This window comes from Schistocerca americana, chromosome 6 (assembly GCF_021461395.2).
Source record: "Schistocerca americana isolate TAMUIC-IGC-003095 chromosome 6, iqSchAmer2.1, whole genome shotgun sequence".
Taxonomy (NCBI): domain Eukaryota; kingdom Metazoa; phylum Arthropoda; class Insecta; order Orthoptera; family Acrididae; genus Schistocerca; species Schistocerca americana.
In genome coordinates this window covers 566,183,442-566,201,791 of record NC_060124.1, presented here as the reverse complement: position 1 = coordinate 566,201,791, position 18,350 = coordinate 566,183,442, and positions in this window count along the sequence as shown.

Below are 18,350 nucleotides of genomic sequence, written 5' to 3'. Positions count from 1 at the left end.
GAGAATCGAAGCATTTGAGATGTGGTGCTATAGACGAATGTTGAAAATTAGGTGGACTGATAAGGTAAGGAATGAGGAGGTTCTACGTAGAATCGGAGAGGAGAGGAATATGTGGAAAACACTAATAAGGAGAAGGGGCAGGATGATAGGACATCTGCTAAGACATGAGGGAATGACTTCCATGGTACTAGAGGGAGCTGTAGAGGGCAAAAACTGTAAGGAAGATAGAGATTGGAATACGTCAAGCAAATAATTGAGGACGTAGGTTGCAAGCGCTACACTGAGATGAAGAGGTTAGCACAGGAAAGGAATTCGTGGCGGGCCGCATCAAACCAGTCAGTAGACCGATGAACAAAAAAAAAACCGGCATGGATGATTTCAATACGGTCTGCAGAAGAAATCAGTGGCAGAGTCGGCTAGAGGGTCACTTGTACTCGTCCCAGGACGCCTTTCGGAATATTTCTGCCGACGCTCCGTTCACTGAATGAGTGCTTGCCGTACAGTCTGTAAAAGTTTTAACTAGCTCTCTTGTCATGGGTTTGAGCAGGTTTGGCCATTGCGTGCAGTGGCAACTGCTGCGCTGGCTACTGTTGGAGTCAGCACAGACGCAAGCAAGGAAAGCGAGAAGATGCGATGGCCTGTGGCAGGAGTCCCAATTTGGTCAGTGCATTAACCTTTAAAATTAACTGTACATTTAATTTCTAAAAAGAAAATATATATGACGGTAGTATCTGTTCCCGAAAGTACTGTTACCGTTGATGACCATGCAGCTTTGCTAGAATGAAATGATAGTTAAATTGCCACCCTAGTTGCAAACAGGTGTTGTTATAGTGTTTGCAGCTAGGGTGTCCATTTAATTATCATTTCATTCTAGCAAAGCTGCATGGTCATCAACGGTAACTGTTCTTTCGGGAACAGATACTACCGTCATATACAGGGTAAAAAGTATTTAAACCGACAAACTGTGAGAGGTTTTAGGGAAGATCAAAACAAATATTTTTCCCTAATTCATTTTTTCCTATGAGGAGTATTTAAACCAGTAGAGGAAGATTTCTCTGGCGGGCAAATCAATTAAACCAACGAACACTTTTCCATTTTTTTGTGACCAAGAGACAACACATTAACACAACCCAGTTTCTATTATAGTAGATTTTCAAAAATGCCTCCATTGACACGTAAACAAAGGTTACACCGTCGGATCATGTTCTGTCTGACACAGGCAAAAAACACAGGAGTATTCTGATTGTTCCTGCTGCTGCTACTATCCGGGCAACCAGATCCTCTTCTGACGCAACAGGAGTTGCAGAAACAAGGTTGTGCACCTCTCCCCACACAAAAAAAGTCCAGAGGGGACATATTTGGGGATCGAGCTGGCCATGGTACAGGACAACTTCTGCCAGTACACGTTTCTGGGAACCGTCGGTCCAGGAATCGAAGCACACGATGACTGAAATGTGCCGGCCCCCCGTCATGTTGGAACCACATGTGTTGTCTTGTAGGGAGCGGGACGTCTTCCAGAAATTCTGGCAATGCTCTGGTGAGAAATTTGTAATAGTGCCTGCCATTTAATGGCCAAGGTAGCAGATACGGCCCAATTAAATAGTCCCCAACAAATCCGACCCACGCATTAACGAAGAACCACACTTGATGAGCGCTAGTAACTGTGGCGTGTGGATTATCCCCACTCCAAACATGCGAATTGTGAATATTGAAGACTCCATCACGACCGAACGTTGCTTCATCGGTAAACAACACAGAGGATGGAAATGTAGGATCCTTTCACACTGTTCCAAGTACCACTGCGCTCTGGGTGGATAATCAACTGGTTCCAGGTTGTGGGCACGCAGTAAGCGAGTTCTTACATTCGTCTGATTCGTCCCCCTGTTACATGCAATTCTACGAATTTAATTATCATTTAATTTAATGTACCTATGCCTCCTGTGCTATTACATTGGCACACTATTACTACTTGGCCGCCGCTGTGGCAGAGCGGTTCTAGGCGCTTCAGTCTGGAACCGCGCAACCTCTACGGTCGCAGGATCGAATCCTACCTCGGGCATGGAAGTGTGTGATGTCCTTAGGTTAGTTAGGTTTAACTAGTTCTAAGTTCTAGGGGACTGATGACCTCAGATGTCAAGTCCCATGGTGTTCAGAGCCATTTGGACCATTTGAACTATTAGTACTTGAAGCGCATAGACTACGAATCGTCTTCCTATTATTCAGTACTGATTTTTCCGAACTCTGAGAGTGGGAACTACGGCAGGACTAGCGATAGGCGGTTGGTTAAATGAGCGTTGACAGGAGGTGAGGCGCTGCCCGCTCTTTCCATTGGTGCGCGGGTCATCGCCCTTTGATGTGGTTTCACGGAGCTACGCTGGTCGGCGTGCAGTCGATACTTTAGGACTGCCCATTCCTGCCCCCAAAATACCGCACCGTTATCGTGTAGGGAGCCATCTTACCACAGTAGGGAGGAGGGTGGCTGGTAACTGGGTGGCGTGAAGGGGCAGGAGCCACAACAGGTACCGACACCGAGCCCCCGGCTGCGCCCCGTCATCCGTCCTGAGCCCCGAGCGGAATGTCGGTCAGAGAACCCCGGGAAGGTGCCCACCCTCTTCTCCACAGGGTCCGACCAGAAACGCAGAGGCCGGTGACGACGGCGACGGAAACGTTGCCGGATCCATGGTGGGTACCGGGAAGTTGAGCTTCTACGGCGGCGACGAAGATGGGTCGAGGTCCGTCGGTTCCGCAAGCGGTGCAGAAGAGGCCTCCGGGGCGGCTACGCTACAAGATCCGGGTAGGATGCAAACATGCAAACCCGGGGACAGAAAATCTGTGGAGGAATCTCGAAATCGACAAGCACGCACCCCAGCAGGACCTTGAATTAAATACATGCAAGCGCCCAAATTTCGAAGAATCGTTACTCTCTTCCAGCGCTTGACGCGACCAAAAGCTCTGAAAAGAGAAGAATCATTAGCCACAGAGTGGTACTTCTTAGTCCTTAACTTGCGAAGCGTGGTCTCTCAGACCGCGCGAAAATTTTCGTTCCCTCTGTCCAAGGCCAGTTGTGGTGGAATGCTTCTGTGTTCATCCTACACTCCTTAAATTAGCAAGCCTACGATGTTTTGTTGTCAGTTGCGTTATCGCTTTCTGTGTTCATTGTTGACACGTGTTATTGATAAGGGGAGAGTCCTAGATCGCGCCTTGTGAACTACTTACCCATTTCTTCAGTATGGTACCGTACAGCTGAAAATGTGTTGGCACGATTGTGTCATTTTTAACTTTTCCGAATCTGATGAAATTGTTAGTCGGTCTATGGAGGACGGTGTCAGTGATATAGATAAAGAAATAAATGAAAAAGACGACGATTTTATGTCAGCCACTGATCGCAGTTCTGCTATCGAACAAGAGTATCATTCAGAGGAGCAACTTCAGGAAAGCTGTGATGGCGATCTGTGTTTCTTTTTCTTCTTTTTGCAACGAAATGCTCAAAGTGTGTGTTAAAATCGAATGTGTTCTGAGGGGCGATAAGAAAAATGTAGTTCCGAGCAATGAATGTCAATATGGGAGACTTACTTTTTGTGACTGTCGGGTGGAATTTTTATGCCCAAATTTAAATCCAAGAAATTCAATTTATTTGGAAATTATTTGCTACCGAGATTGTATAATTTTTGTGAATGTATAATTCAGTACTCTAACACTCAGTTTACGTGTACTATTTAATAGAACCACACAAAAATATGTGCTTTTGTGTGATAAATAGTAAAATGCTGCAGGCTTTGTTTAGTGCAATACAATAAACTAGAAGCTTTTAAACAACGCTTAATTAATTGTAAAAATAAATGTTATATGGCATAAATTAAAACTTTCAAATAGTTTTTTCCTTTAACCTCTGTTTAAACATAGGGGTCCCAGAGACTCCACCTCGTGGTATACGTTACAGAAAAGTCACCTCGCGAGTTGAGGGATAGCGTGGGAGGCGCCGTCTGCTGTGGTGTGTGCAGCAACTGGAGCAGTGTGCGATGGAGCCGGCCATTCAGAAGCTCCGCCGGTGACGGACGCTAACGCAGCTGGGGGTTGTTCGTTGCGAGGAAGAGCAGCATCTCTTGTCGGAGTGCCTTTAAATAGTAACCAGAACGCCCTCGGTCCCGGGTTCTAAACCCTACACCACTTAAATTTTGATTAATAATTAGCATTGGCAACCGAAGACTTCCGGCATAATAAGTCACCCTCATTCTGCCAACGGCCTTCTCAAAGAGGCGGAGGATCGGATAGAGAGGATCAGGGCACTCTGTTGTCCTAGGGGTGGGAAACCACCCGTAAAGGTGGAAAAATCAACAATTATAAACGACGTGAGTATGCAGAAGGCAATGGAAACCACTCCATTAAAGACGCATCACGTGTATCCACCGGACATGTGGCCTGTAACTGAAAATGTGGCATCATGAACTCTCCATTGGCAAAAGATTCCGGAATAGTATTGTTGTGTCTAGACAAGACAGCCTAGACACAATGAGAGGAAGCCGAAAGGCACGCGCTAAGCTAAAGCAGGTCTGAAACAGGATACGTAATGAATGCTATAAAGAAAAGTACGTAGCTTCTGGAATACTTAACTTTAATCCATCCTTTTGGTATATCTGGAGATTGTGGCGATACAAGTGAGACTCTTTAGATACAAGCAATGTTACTAATGGCGCCTTGCTAGGTCGTAGCCATTGACTCAGCTGAAGGCTATTCTAACTATTGGCTCGGCTAATGAGCAATGCTTCGTCCATGTAGTCGCTAGCAAAGTCGTCCGTACAACTGGGGCGAGTGCTCGTCCGTATCTCGAGACCTGCCTTGTGGTGGCGCTCGGTCTGCGATCACACAGTGGCGACACGCGGGTCCGACATGTACTAATGGACTGCAGCCGATTTAAAGCTACCACCTAGCAAGTGTGGTGTCTGGCGGTGACACCACAAGTATCACATTCGAATCTCTGGAAGGGGACTGCCAAAGAGGAGGCGTCAGTGAGAAAAAGATTGAATAACCAAAAAGGGATGACATTTTACGAGTCGTGGCGTGGTAAGTCAGCAGCTTGAACGTGGTAGGGAAGCTAGAAAACGTGAAAAGGGAAATGTAAAGCCCCAGTATACAGGGTGTTACAGAAAGGTACGGCCAAACTTTCAGGAAAACTCCTCACACACAAATAAAGAAAAGATGTTATGTGGACACATGTCCGGAAACGCTTAATTTCCATGTTAGAGCCCAATTCAGTTTCGTCAGTATTTACTGTACTTCCTCGATTCACAGCCAGTTGGCCCAATTGAAGGAAGGTAATGATGACTTCGATGCTTGTGTTGACATGCGACTCATTGCTCTACAGTATTAGCATCAAACACATCAGTACGCAGCATCATCACGAACGTGGTTATGCAGTCAGGGCATTGTTTACAAATGCGGAGTTGGCAGATGCCCATTTGATGTATGGATTAGCACGGGGCAATAGCCGTGGCGCGGTACGTTTGAATCGAGACAGATTTCCAGAACGAAGGTGTCCCGACAGGAAGACGTTCGAAGCAATTGATCGGCATCTTAGGGAGCACGGAACATTCCAGCCTATGACTCGCGACTGGGGAAGACCTAGAACGACGAGGACACCTGCAATGGACGAGGCAATTCTTCGTGCAGTTGACGATAACCCTAATGTCAGCGTCAGAGAAGTTGCTGCTGCACAAGGTAACGTTGACCACGTCAGTGTATGGAGAGTGCTACGGGAGAACCAGTTGTTTCCGTACCATGTACAGCGTGTGCAGGCACTATCGGCAGTTGATTGGCCTCCACGGGTACAGTTCTGCGAATGGTTCATCCAGAAATGTGTCAATCCTCATTTCAGTGCAAATGATCTCTTTACGGATGAGGCTTCATTCCAACGTGAACAAATTGTAAATTTTCACAATCAACATGTGTGGGCTGACGAGAATTCGCACGCAATTGTGCAATCACGTCATCAACAGAGATTTTCTGTGAACGTTTGGGCAGGCATTGTTGGTGATGTATTGATTGGGCACCATGTTCTCCCACCTACGCTCAATGGAGCACGTTATCACGATTTCATACGGGATACTCTACCTGTGCTGCTAGAGCATGTGCCTTTACAAGTACGACACAACATGTGGTTCATGCACGATGGAACTCCTGCACATTTCAGTCGAAGTGCTCGTACGCTTCTCAACAACAGATTCGTTGACCGATGGATTGGTAGAGGCGAACCAATTCCATGGCCTCTACGCTCTCCTGACCTCAACCCTTTTGACTTTCATTTATGGGGGCATTTGAAAGTTCTTGTCTACGCAACCCCGGTACCAAATGTAGAGACTCTTCGTGTTCGTATTGTGGACGATTGTGATACAATACGCCATTCTCCAGGGCTGCATCAGCACATCAGGGATTCCATGCGACGGAGGGTGGATGCATGTATCCTCACTAACGGAGGACATTTTGAACATTTCCAGTAACAAAGTGTTTGAAGTCACTCTGGTACCTTCTGTTGCTGTGTGTTTCCATTCCATGATCAATGTGATTTGAAAAGAAGTAATTAAAATGATCTGTACCACGGAAAGTAAGCGTTTGCAGACACATGTTCACATAACATATTTTCTTTCTTTGTGTGTGAGGAATCTTTCCTAAAAGTTTGGCCGTACCTTTTTGTAACACCCTGTAGATATAGTAGGGGTAATTAAAGTAACATGGAAAGAAGAGAGGGATTTCGGGTCAGACGAGTATACGGTAATATCAGCAGAAGAAGCAAATGGTATGACGGGAATAGGATTCGGTATGAATATGAAGATAGTGCAGAGAATATGTCTCTGTGAACAGTTCATTGATAAGGTTGTTCTTATCAGAATCTACAGCAAACCAGCACCGACAACGATAGTTCAGGTATACATGTCGATGTCACTAGCTGAAGATGAAAAGATAGAGAAAATATATGAAGACATTGGAGGTGTAATACTGTACGTCAAAGGGAGATGAAAATCTAATAGTCATGAGGGGACTGGAATGCAGTTTTAGGGGAAAGAGTAGAAGAAAATAGTAAAGGATAATATGGGCGGGGAAAAGGAACGAGAGAGGAAGAAGACTAATCGAGTTCCTAATCAATTTGAGCTAGTAGTAACGAATACTGTGTTCAAGACTCACAAGATGGGGAGGATACTTGTGAAAGGCCGGGTGATACGGTAAGATTTCATTTAGATTATCTCATGGTCAGACAGAGATTCCGTAATTAGATACTGGATTTTATGGCATACCCAAGAGCAGATATACGCTCAGATCACTGCCCAAAGAAGGGGGACACGGAAGAACTAAGGAATGAAGTTCTCTATGGCTATAGATACAATAATAAGGAGTAGGTGAGTAGGCAGTGTGGTTAGGGAGGAATTGACATCTCTAAAATGGGCCATCACAGAAGTTGGAAAGAAAAACGTAGGTACAAAGAACGTAACTGCGAAGAAACCATGGTTAACAGAAGAAGTTAATCGACGAAAGAAGGAAGTACGAATATGTTCCGTGAATTTCATGTATACAGAACTGCAAGTCACTGAGGAATGAAATAAATAGTAAGAGCAGGTAAGCTAAGACGAAATGGCTGTATAAAAAAATGTGAAGGAAACGAAAAAGAAATTATCGTCAGAAGGACTGACTCAGCATGTAGGAAGGCCAACACAAACTTCGGTGAAAACAGAAGGAAGGGTGGTAACATTAAGTGTACAACGGGAATTCCACAGTTAAATGCAGTAGAGCGAGCACTATCGCTTGCTCCCGTGCACTAGAGGCATGTAGTTTGTTCGTCAATTGCTTGAACGTACACACAAAACGTTCATCTTCCACGTTCGACTGAGGAGGAATCAGAACTGGTAAGGTGATCGATACCATTCGCTGTGTAAAACTATTCAAAGTTCACAGTAGTAAACTGTGGTCCGTTATCTACAGCCAATACTTCAGGCAAACATTCGAAGCAAAAAATAGATGACAAAGGTTGAATGGTACTGCACGACGTAGTCTAGTTCATGGGCACTGAAAACCGATATTTGCTAAAAGAGCCGACGAGTGTTCCAAAAGCGATATCAAAGTGAATATGCACTCGTTGCCATGGCGATCGATACTAAGGCCACGCTGGAAACGTTTGCGGCAGGGCCGATAGATTCTCACCACTAGCGCAACACTGCGCCGTCCTGTATTCAATGTGGGCGTCAATGCCCGGCCAAGTACAGTGCCGCCGCGCTAACTGTTTTCTACGTACAATTCGCCAATGACCCTGTTGAAGCAACCGCAATACGTGAAGGCTTTAGGAATAAGCACACACGTCTGCCCACAGTCAGTTCGCAATAAAATCACACCACGCTGGACGGAGAGGCTATGCTGAATAGCAAAATATCGGCGTACGAAAGAATTGTGAATACTTTTCACTGAACGTGGCCATGCAGTACGTATATAGTGCAACAAAAGGTTCAAGTCATAGTCGGCTTCTTGACTTGTGCAATTTTATTACAGTTCAGTGGAAAAGTCAGTAAAACTCCAGTGTACCGCGCATCGATCTGACCACAGGATGCAGCAGCAAGAGCGGATTCAGAATTCGGACCAAAAAGAAGGAGAAGAAGGTCATCGGAATTTGCATGCTTCGACGTGGGCCGGTACAATATTTCGTACTGATACTGTGACAACAACATAACCCAATGTTTCAGCTTCTGAGACGTGCGTGGCGTAACATGTGTGGACAGTTGAAACGAAGGTTGACGAGGCTTATGGTCCGTCACTGAGTAAAACTTCTGACCAAACCGATAATCGTGAAACTTTGTGACGCCATAGATAATCGCTAGTGTTTCATTTTTCATTTGTGAAAAGTTACATTGAATCTTGGCCAGTAACTTGGAAGCGAAAGCAGTCGGTCTGTGACGTGCGAGAGCACAGCTCCGATTCCGTACAAAGAACCGCCTGCTGGCAAAACTACAGGCTTTGTGGGATCGAGATGAACAAGGCATCGGTCCCTCTCCAAGGCATTTTTAAGTTCCTGGAATGCATTTTGACATTCTTTGGTCCAAACAAAAGACAGGTTCTTGCAGCGCAAACGATGCAATGGAGCCGCGATCTGGGCTGAGATGGCTATAAGCCATATATAATATGTCATTTATCCGAGAACCGACAGCAATTCCGTCACGTTCCGCGGAGCAGGGAGGTCCCGAATGACCAGCAAATGGGAGTGATGGGGACGAACACCCTTGCTAATAAGAACATGGCCAAAGTACTGAATTTCACTCTGGAAAAGGCACATTTGTACAGACGACACTTCAAACATGAAGATGAAAGGACTTGAAAAGAGTACGAAGGTTACTTACATGTTTCTCCAGTTTATTTACTTTTTATTTTACTTACTCGTCAAGTTATGTAGGACCAAATTGTGGAGCAAATCTCCAAGGTCATGGAATGTGTCAGTACAGGAAATTACAACATAAAAGTAATAACAGATAAAAATAAAATGTTTATGAGCCCGAAAAAAGTCAGGCCATAAGTTTAAGTAAACGCAATCAACAATACAAGAAGAATGAGTTTATTTTTTCAAGGAACTCCTCAGCAGAATAGAAGGAGCGAAGCATGAGGAAACTCTTCAGTTTCGATTTGAAACCGCGTGGTTTGTTGCTAAGATTTCTGAATTCTATTGGTAGCTTATTGGAAATAATTGCAGCAGTATACTGCACACATTTCTGCACAAAAGTAATGGAAGTCCGATCCAAATGAATCGTGGATTTCTGCCGAGTATTAACTGAGTGAAAGCTGCTTATTCTTGGGAATAATCTAATATTTTTAACAAGAAATGACAGTAAGGAATATACATATCGAGAGGCTAATGTCAAAGTACCAGGACTCGTGAACTGTGGTCGACAAGAGGTTCGTCAACTTACACCACTTATAGCCAGAACCGCCCATTCCTGAGCCACAAATATCCTTTTAGAATGGGAAGAGCTACCCCAAAATATAATACCATACGACATAAGCGAATAAAAATAAGAAAAGTAAAGGCTGTGGCTAAGCCATGTCTCCGCAATATCCTTTCTTTCAGGAGTGCTAGTTCTGCAAGATTCGCAGGAGAGCTTCTGTAAAGTTTGGAAGGTAGGAGGCGAGGTACTGGCAGAAGTGAAGCTGTGAGTACCGGGCGTGAGTCGTGCTTCGGTAGCTCAGTTGGTAGAGCACTTGCCCGCGAAAGGCAAAGGTCCCGAGTTCGAGTCTCGGTCGGGCACACAGTTTTAATCTGCCAGGAAGTTTCATATGAGCGCACACTCCGCTGCAGAGTGAAAATCTCATTCTGGAAAGTAATTTTCGTTTCAAACTATCACTCACTTCAGATACCGTTCGAATAGTAAAATGGTAGCATTAAGTCTTTGAACAAGATCCTGAACATAGGCTTTCCGAGACAGTTTACAATCTATCTGAACACCTAGAAATTTGAGCTGTTCCGTTTCACTAACCATATGCCCATTCTGTAAATTAAAGTTTTAGGTTTTGTTGAATTGTGTGTTATAAATTGTAAAAACTGTGTCTTACTGTGATTTAGCGTTAGTTTATTTTCTACAAGCCATGAACTTATGTCATGAACTGCACTATTTGAAACCGAGTCAAAGTTGCACACAACATTCTACATTACCAAGCTAGTGTCATCAGCAAACAGAAATATTTTAGAGTTATCCATAATACTAGAGGACATATCACTTATATCAATAAGCAACACGAGTGGCCCCAACACTGATACCTGGGGCACCCCCCCCCCCTCCCCCCCCCCTGACCCACTTGATCGTACCCCACTCAGACCCCACATCACAGCCATTCTCGACATTGTGAATAATGACCTTTTCATGTCTGTTGCTAAAGTGAGAGGTGAACAAGTTGTGAGCTACTCTCCGTGTTCCGTGATGGTCCTACTTCTGGAGCAATATTTTGTGATCAACACAATCAAATGCCTTAGTTACTTCAAAAAATATGCGTAGCGTTCGATATCTTTTGTTTAACCCATCCAATACCTCACAGGGAAAAGAGAGTATAACATTTTCAGTTAAACGACTTCTACAGCCGAACTGTATATTTGATAGCAAATTGTGTGATATAAAATGATCAATTATCCTTAAATACACAGCCTTTTCAATAACTGCAGCAAACACTGATGGCGTAGAAATGGGTCTAAAATTTTCAACATTATCCCTTTCTCCCTTTTTTAAGTGACTTTATTGCTGAGTACTTTAATCATTCAGGAAACTGACCATTCCTTAAGGAAAAATTACAAATATGGCTAAATACAGGACTAACATGTGCAGTAAAGTACTTTAATATTCTGCTAGCCACTCCATCACATCCATGAGAGTCCTTAGTCTTCAGTAATTTAATTATTGACTCAGTATCCCCGTTGTCTGTATCGCAGAGGAGTATTTCAGACATCAACCTCAGAAAGGTATTTGCCAAGAGAGTTATATGACTCCCTGTAAAAACTAAATTTTTATTTAATTCACCAGCAATGCTCAGAAAATGATTGATAAATACTGTACACATATCTCATTTGTCAGTAACAGAAATATTTTTACTACAGACAGACTTTATATCGCCGACCTTGTGCTACTGACCAGACACTTCCTTCACAACTGACTATATGGTTTTAATTTTATCCCGGTGAATTAGCTACTCTATTTGCATACAACATACTCTTTGCCTTCCTAAAGACATTTTAAGCATCTTACAGTATTGTCTGTAATGGGCTACTGTAGCTTGATTGTGAATACTAACGTTTTGATATAATTCCCGCTTTGTTCTACATGATATCCTTATCCCACTATTCAGCCACCCGGGCTGCCTTTTACTGCTAGTACACCGTTTAGAACTTCTAATGGAAAGCACCTCTCAAACAGCATGAGAAATGTGTTAAGGAAAGCATTATATTTGGCATCTATGTTATCGTCAGGCACTATATACATCCTAACCCTCTTGTTCCTTCATGAAAGAAAACTCTGTATTGTTGTTGGTTTAACTTTCCTACATAGTTTGTAATTATATGTGACGTCTGTTGGACTATAAAAGTCTGTTAGTGGTAAAATTTGTGCATCGTTCACACTTTTACTAGCAGAATGCCCATCTAGTAATGAAAAATGAATAAAAATATAGTCTATGGCATTCCTACTGTTCCCCTGCACCCTAGTTGAAAAAATAACCGGCCTGCATGAGATCATATGAATTTAGGAGAACTACTAACATCCTTTCTCTTGCACTGTCATATACGTCCTTACACCACGACATCGTCCAAGTAATTTGAATAGGTGGTAAGGTCACGCGAGTTTAAGCGGACCTCAAACACTTCAGTATTGTTGTCAATACAACTATCGCCTGAGAGCGGGTATTATCGTACTGCCAATAATAAAAACATTGGCGAAGAATACTGACGGCAGCCAAGGTACCTTCAGCATTACCCATACGTGTTGAATATGTGGACAAGTGTTATTGGTTCGATAATTCGCCTTTGAAATGTTCACCTTTTACGGTTTGGCTTCTTTATAGTACAGCCGATATATGTTAGTTCCAGTGGCATAGAATATTAAAATTCTTAACTGAACAAAGGAATGATGGTTTACTGAATCTAGTATTACAGTTATAGCCAATCAGTATGCTATCAGTCACGATATGTATTTTTAGATATTTAAAAGCCAGCTGCTATTGATATTGGTAGATATTATCTCGCTAAGTTTCAAATAATCGAATGTGCTGCCTGTGGTCAAAAATCTCGATGTTAGTAATGGTAATTTATGCTGTCTTAGCGACAAACTGTTGCCTTTATAGGCGTTTATACTTCCATAATGACATTTCCAGATGCGTGGCAACCCATGTTCTGATATTTACATTTATTTGCGCGCCGTGAACGTTATTTCATTACTAACGGCCTTGAAGAATTTTGCAATGGAAATTTTAAAAACAGCTCTTTTAAAACATCGTAAGTAAAGAAACAATGTACACGATGGGTGAATAAATATAGACATCTTAACATGGGGTGAACGTAACATGAATGCACACTGAAAAACGCGCCTTTTGAGGCGTAATATGCTGGCGTCGCTTGTCGGGGAAGAAGTGACACGATATCGGTGCCTTACCCCGTCAAACATTAACATCAAGGAGGTTATAGTTTGGGCTTGATGTGCTATGCTTTGCGCGTGAAGTCCCGGCCTACTTTGGAGCAAGTAAGTAATCAAGCCCGCAGGCACCAACAGTTGCCCTTACCTGGTGTAATGTATACACTGTGGGTTTCGTTTATTCCTCGAGCTAGAAAAAAGAAGAAGATATGGGGATCATTTTTATCACACATACTGAACTAATTGCGTTCGATCCTGGATTTTTCACCGAGCGAGATGGTGCAGTTGTTAGCACACTGGCCTTCCTTTCTGAAGGACGTTTGTTCAATCCCGCGTCCGGCAGTCCTGATTAGGTTTTCCGTGATTTCCCTAAATCGCTTCAGTCAAATGCCGGGACGTTTCCTTCGAAAGGGCATTGTCGATTTCCTGCCCCATCTTTCCCTAATCTGATGTGACTGATGACCTCGCAGTTTGGTGTCCTCCCCCAAATCAACCATCCTGGATTTTCCGTTGTTTGATACACCACTAAAACACACTATTACAAAGTGAGTAACACAACAAAACTATATGGAAGGAAAATACTCTCAGTGTTTTATAATTTGTAATATCTTGACAATGGAACTAAGGTCGTTTAAACCTGAAGGAGAGCCCGATTAATCGTGTGAATGTCTAGTGATTAGCAGCCTGCCACTCATATATTTTATATGCAAAGTATGCAAAGTAAAATTAGTAGTGTAACAACTTTGAGCACTGTGTAACAATTAGCTTAGTGATGGAGCTTGCGGCCAGACTGAGTCGTTGCGCTGGAGCCAGCACACGCATGAGGCGCATCACTTAACATCCTCTTAGAGCCACCTAACCCATTTGGAAGGACGCAGAAAGACCACAAAAGCGGTTGATAATTGATGTGGAAGAAGGCATAAAAAGTGTTCGTTACAGGATAGGAGCTGCAGTGAAGAGGCAGATAGAGGAAACTTATTGAAGAGGCTGGGGCCACGACCAGATTTATAAGATGATGGTGATGAAGATGAAGAGCTGTAATCAAACAGTTGTTAAATATTAATCGGGTAGTCTATTGATGGTGATGTGTACAAACTTTAGATGATTCTTAAACTTTGGTTAGCGTTTGTCGGTTGTGGCTCCCAGCTGCAGAGGCTGTAGTCTGCAGAGGCAGCTCGGTGGAATGGGGACCACTGACGTCGTCAGTGGCTTTGAGCGCTACCTGCCTCTGCTACTATGGCTACGGCCGTTGTCACGAGTCTAGACCTCGACTGCTGCCCTCACAGGCTACGTTGCTATTGACAGCGCATTTACCACAAACCTCTACCTGCCAGTCCTTGCTTATTTGTGCCAAGTGTTCCATTAAACGGAAATAACACAGGCTGGTTTGCTATCAGTCAGCATGGCCTTCGGTACACGCCGAACTCTCTAAATTTTTTCCGACAACCAAAGAAAACAACTTTAAGGAACATTTTTTACTTATTACATTCTGTGAGATAGGTGACCTAGATCACCTTTGTGTTATACACGATGGCACTTGATTACTGAGTGGGAAGGAAATCGAATAAAAAAGCCTGGTATATTGATGAGCGAATCCATGAAGTTGCGTTCAATCCGGAGACGGGGTTTTTGAAACTTTGCCATGCTACTGAAGCTGGGCACAACTCTTCGGATCTGCATAACTGAGTAAGATGCATGCTAAAACGAAACTAATACTATTTCTTTCTCTTCCTGTGCGTACAATCATTTGTTCTTCTGAACAGCTTCCAGATTAAGTCACTGTATTCGCAGCTGAGATAACTGGATCTTGCAATTTCTGTCATAGGTCACACTCACCTCACATCGCTAGGGTGCACTCCTCCCCGACTACGTTTGTGGAAGACAAAGTACTACCACATGGGACAGTGCAGTCGGAGGAGCTTTTGGAACAAGAGGGTATTCGGCGGATGGACTGCCCTGCCCGTCCCCCGACTCAACTCCCATCGCGCACGTGTGGGATGCGTTGGGGAGACGTTCTGCAGCACGTCAACATGCACCAGTGACGACTCAGCAGTTCTCAACCTCTCTGGCATTTATTTATTTATTCATGTGCTCCTCCATGATACTGACAGGAGGGAGATTGAGTTAATAATTAAATCACTGAAGACAAAGAACTCTCATCGATACGACGGGGTATCTAGCAGAATACTCAAGTATTGTACTATGTATGTTAGCCCAGTACTTAGCCATATCTGTAACTTTTCCTTTAGGAGTGGTCAGTTTCCTGACCGATTAAAGAACTCGGTAGTGAATCCACTTTATAAAAAGGGAGACAGGGATAATCGTGACAATTTTAGACCTATTTCTATGCCATCGATGTTTGCTAAAGTTATCGAGAAGGTTGTATATACAAGGTTACTGGAGCATTTAAATTCACGTAATTTGCTGTCCAATGTACAGTTTGGTTTTAGAAATGGTTTAACGACTGAAAATTTTATAATCTCCTTTCTCTGTGTGATTTTGGACGGATTAAATAAAAGGTTGCGAACGCCAGGTGTTTTCTTTGATTTAACGAAGGCTTTTGACTGCGTTGACCACATAATATTACTGCAGAAGCTGGACCATTATGGAGTAAGGGGAGTAGCTTACAGTTGGTTCGCCTGTTACTTTAAGAACAGAAAGCAGAAGGTAATTCTGCGCAATATTCAAAGTGGTAGTGATGTTCAGTCCCAATGGGGCACTGTTAAATGGGGCATTCCCCAAGGGTCGGTGCTGGGGCCACTGCTGTTTCTTATTTATATAAATGATATGCCTTCTAGTATTACAGGTGATTCAAAAATATTTCTGTTTTCTGATGACACCAGCTTGGTAGTGAAGGATCTTGTGTGTAATATTGAAACAGTATCAAGTAATGTAGATCAAGAAATAGGTTCGTGGCTTGTGGAAAATAATTTGATGCTAAATCACAGTAAGACTCAGGTTTTACAGTTTCTAACTCACAATTCAACAAGAACAGTTCAAGTTCCTAGGCGTTCGGATAGATAGTAAGCTGTCATGGAAAGCCCATGTTCAAGATCTTGTTCAGAAACTAAATGCTGCTTCATTTACCACTAGAATGGTATCTGAAATAAGTGACAGTTCAACACGAAAAATAGTCTACTTCGAACATTTTCATACGCTTATGTCGTATGGTATTACCTTTTGGAGTAATTCTTCTGATTCAAAAAGGGCATTTTTGGCTCAAAAACGGTCTGTTCGAGCTATACGTGGTGTAAGTTCGAGGAGCTCTTATCAACCCCTATTCAATAGTCTGGGAATTTTGTCATTGCCCTCACAGTATTTACTTTCTTTAATGTTTTATGTTTCTTTAATCTTTCGTTTGTTGTTAGCAATATTAGCTTATTCCTAAGAGTTAGCAGCTTTCACTCAGTTAATACTAGGCAGAAATCAAATCTGCATGTAGAATGCACTTCCCTGACTCTTATGCAGAAAGGAGTGCAGTATTCTGCTGCATGCATTTTCAATAAGCTACCACAAGAACTCAAAAATCTTAGCCCAAACTCTTTTGAGTTTAAACTGAAGAGTTTCCTCATGGCTCACTCCTTCTATTCTGTCGAGGAGCTCCTAGAAGAGCTAAATCAGTAAGCAAATTCCAGTGTTACATTGTTGATTTTTTTTATTTAAACTTACGACTTGTCGCCTGAATATGTTTCTTATATTTCATTTTGTCTGTTTCTACTATCGTGTTATAATTTCATGTATTAACTCGTTCCATGACCATGGAGACTTCTCCTTAATTTTGGTCCCACGGAACAATAAAAAAATAAAAAATATGAATAAATAAAATGTATAAAATAATGTACAATATTTACATGTTGTGTGTATATATATTTACAAGACAATTATTTAAACTTTTGCTACTCAGAAGTTAGCGACCTCTGTTGCATTTGGCGTTGCATGTAGCAGGTCTTCTGTTGTGCATGTTTCTGAACATTCGCTACGCTGCAGCAGGTGGTAGGTCGACTGCGTTGCTCCACACTCACAGAGTGGCTGCTCCTCTAGGGAAGCCCATTTAGTCAGATTGCTCTTACATTTCGAGACATCCGAGCGTAGTCTGTTGAGGGATCTCAATGTACTCCAATTCTCTGTGTAGCCGGGTGGTAGTCTTTTGCTTGGTGTAATCCATCCCACAGTACCGGTAAGCCCCGCACGCCATAGTTCGATTCGGCATTGCTGTGGTGCCCCAACTAGTGCCTCGGTAGATCTGAGGAAGCTCTTTCTGGATTTTAGTTGGGGGTTTGCTGGTTGATAACCATATAGGGGGTGAGCTTCAGAAGTTTCTGATTTTTCTTATCACTTTTTTGCTGCTACCTCTCGGTGGATGTCGCGGACTGCGATTCCCGCGGCGCTGTACAGTTTATTCAGAGGAGTAGACTTGAGGAACCCGGTGATGATACGAGAAGTATCATTAAGAGCGACATCTTCTGTTTTGGCATTGCAGTAATTGTGCCATACTGGGCTTGCGAATTCTCTGGCAGAGTAACGCAATACAAGGAAAGAGGTTCTCACAGTGTTCGCGCGTGCTCCCCATGTTGTGCCTGTTAGCTTTCTGATGAAATTGTTCCTGGCTGTCACTTTATGCTTGTATTTAGGCAGTGCCTCTTATATATTAATGCACGGTCAAGAGTGACCCCTAGGTATCTGGGATCCGTACAGTGTTCTAGTGATTTTTCTTCCCAGGTGATTTTGAGGGCTACTGACTGCCAATTTTTAAGATGGAAAGTGCAAGTCTGTGTTTTTCCAGGATTTGGTCTCAACTTTTTTTCGATGTAGTAAGCTGACATTTCTCTCAATGCTTTGGACAGATTTTCTTCAACAGTTTCAAAGCAGAGGGCTTGGGTAGTGATAGCCCAGACATATGCGTAGATGGAGCCCTGTGTACCTTCAGGTAGTGTTTCATCATTTATGTAGATGTTAAACAAAGCTGGATCAAGCACACTTCCCTGGGTTAATCCGTTTTTCTGTGATCTCCATCTGCTTCTCTTGCCTGGAACTCAACAAAAGCCGGCTGGAGTGGCCGAGCGCTTCTAGGCGCTACAGTGTGGAACCGCGCGACTGCTACGGTCCCAGGTTCGAATCCTGCCTCGGGCATGGATGTGTATGATGTCCTTAGGTTAGTTAGGTTTAAGTAGTTCTAAGTTCTAGGGGATTGATGACCTCTTTCCTTGTATTGCGTTA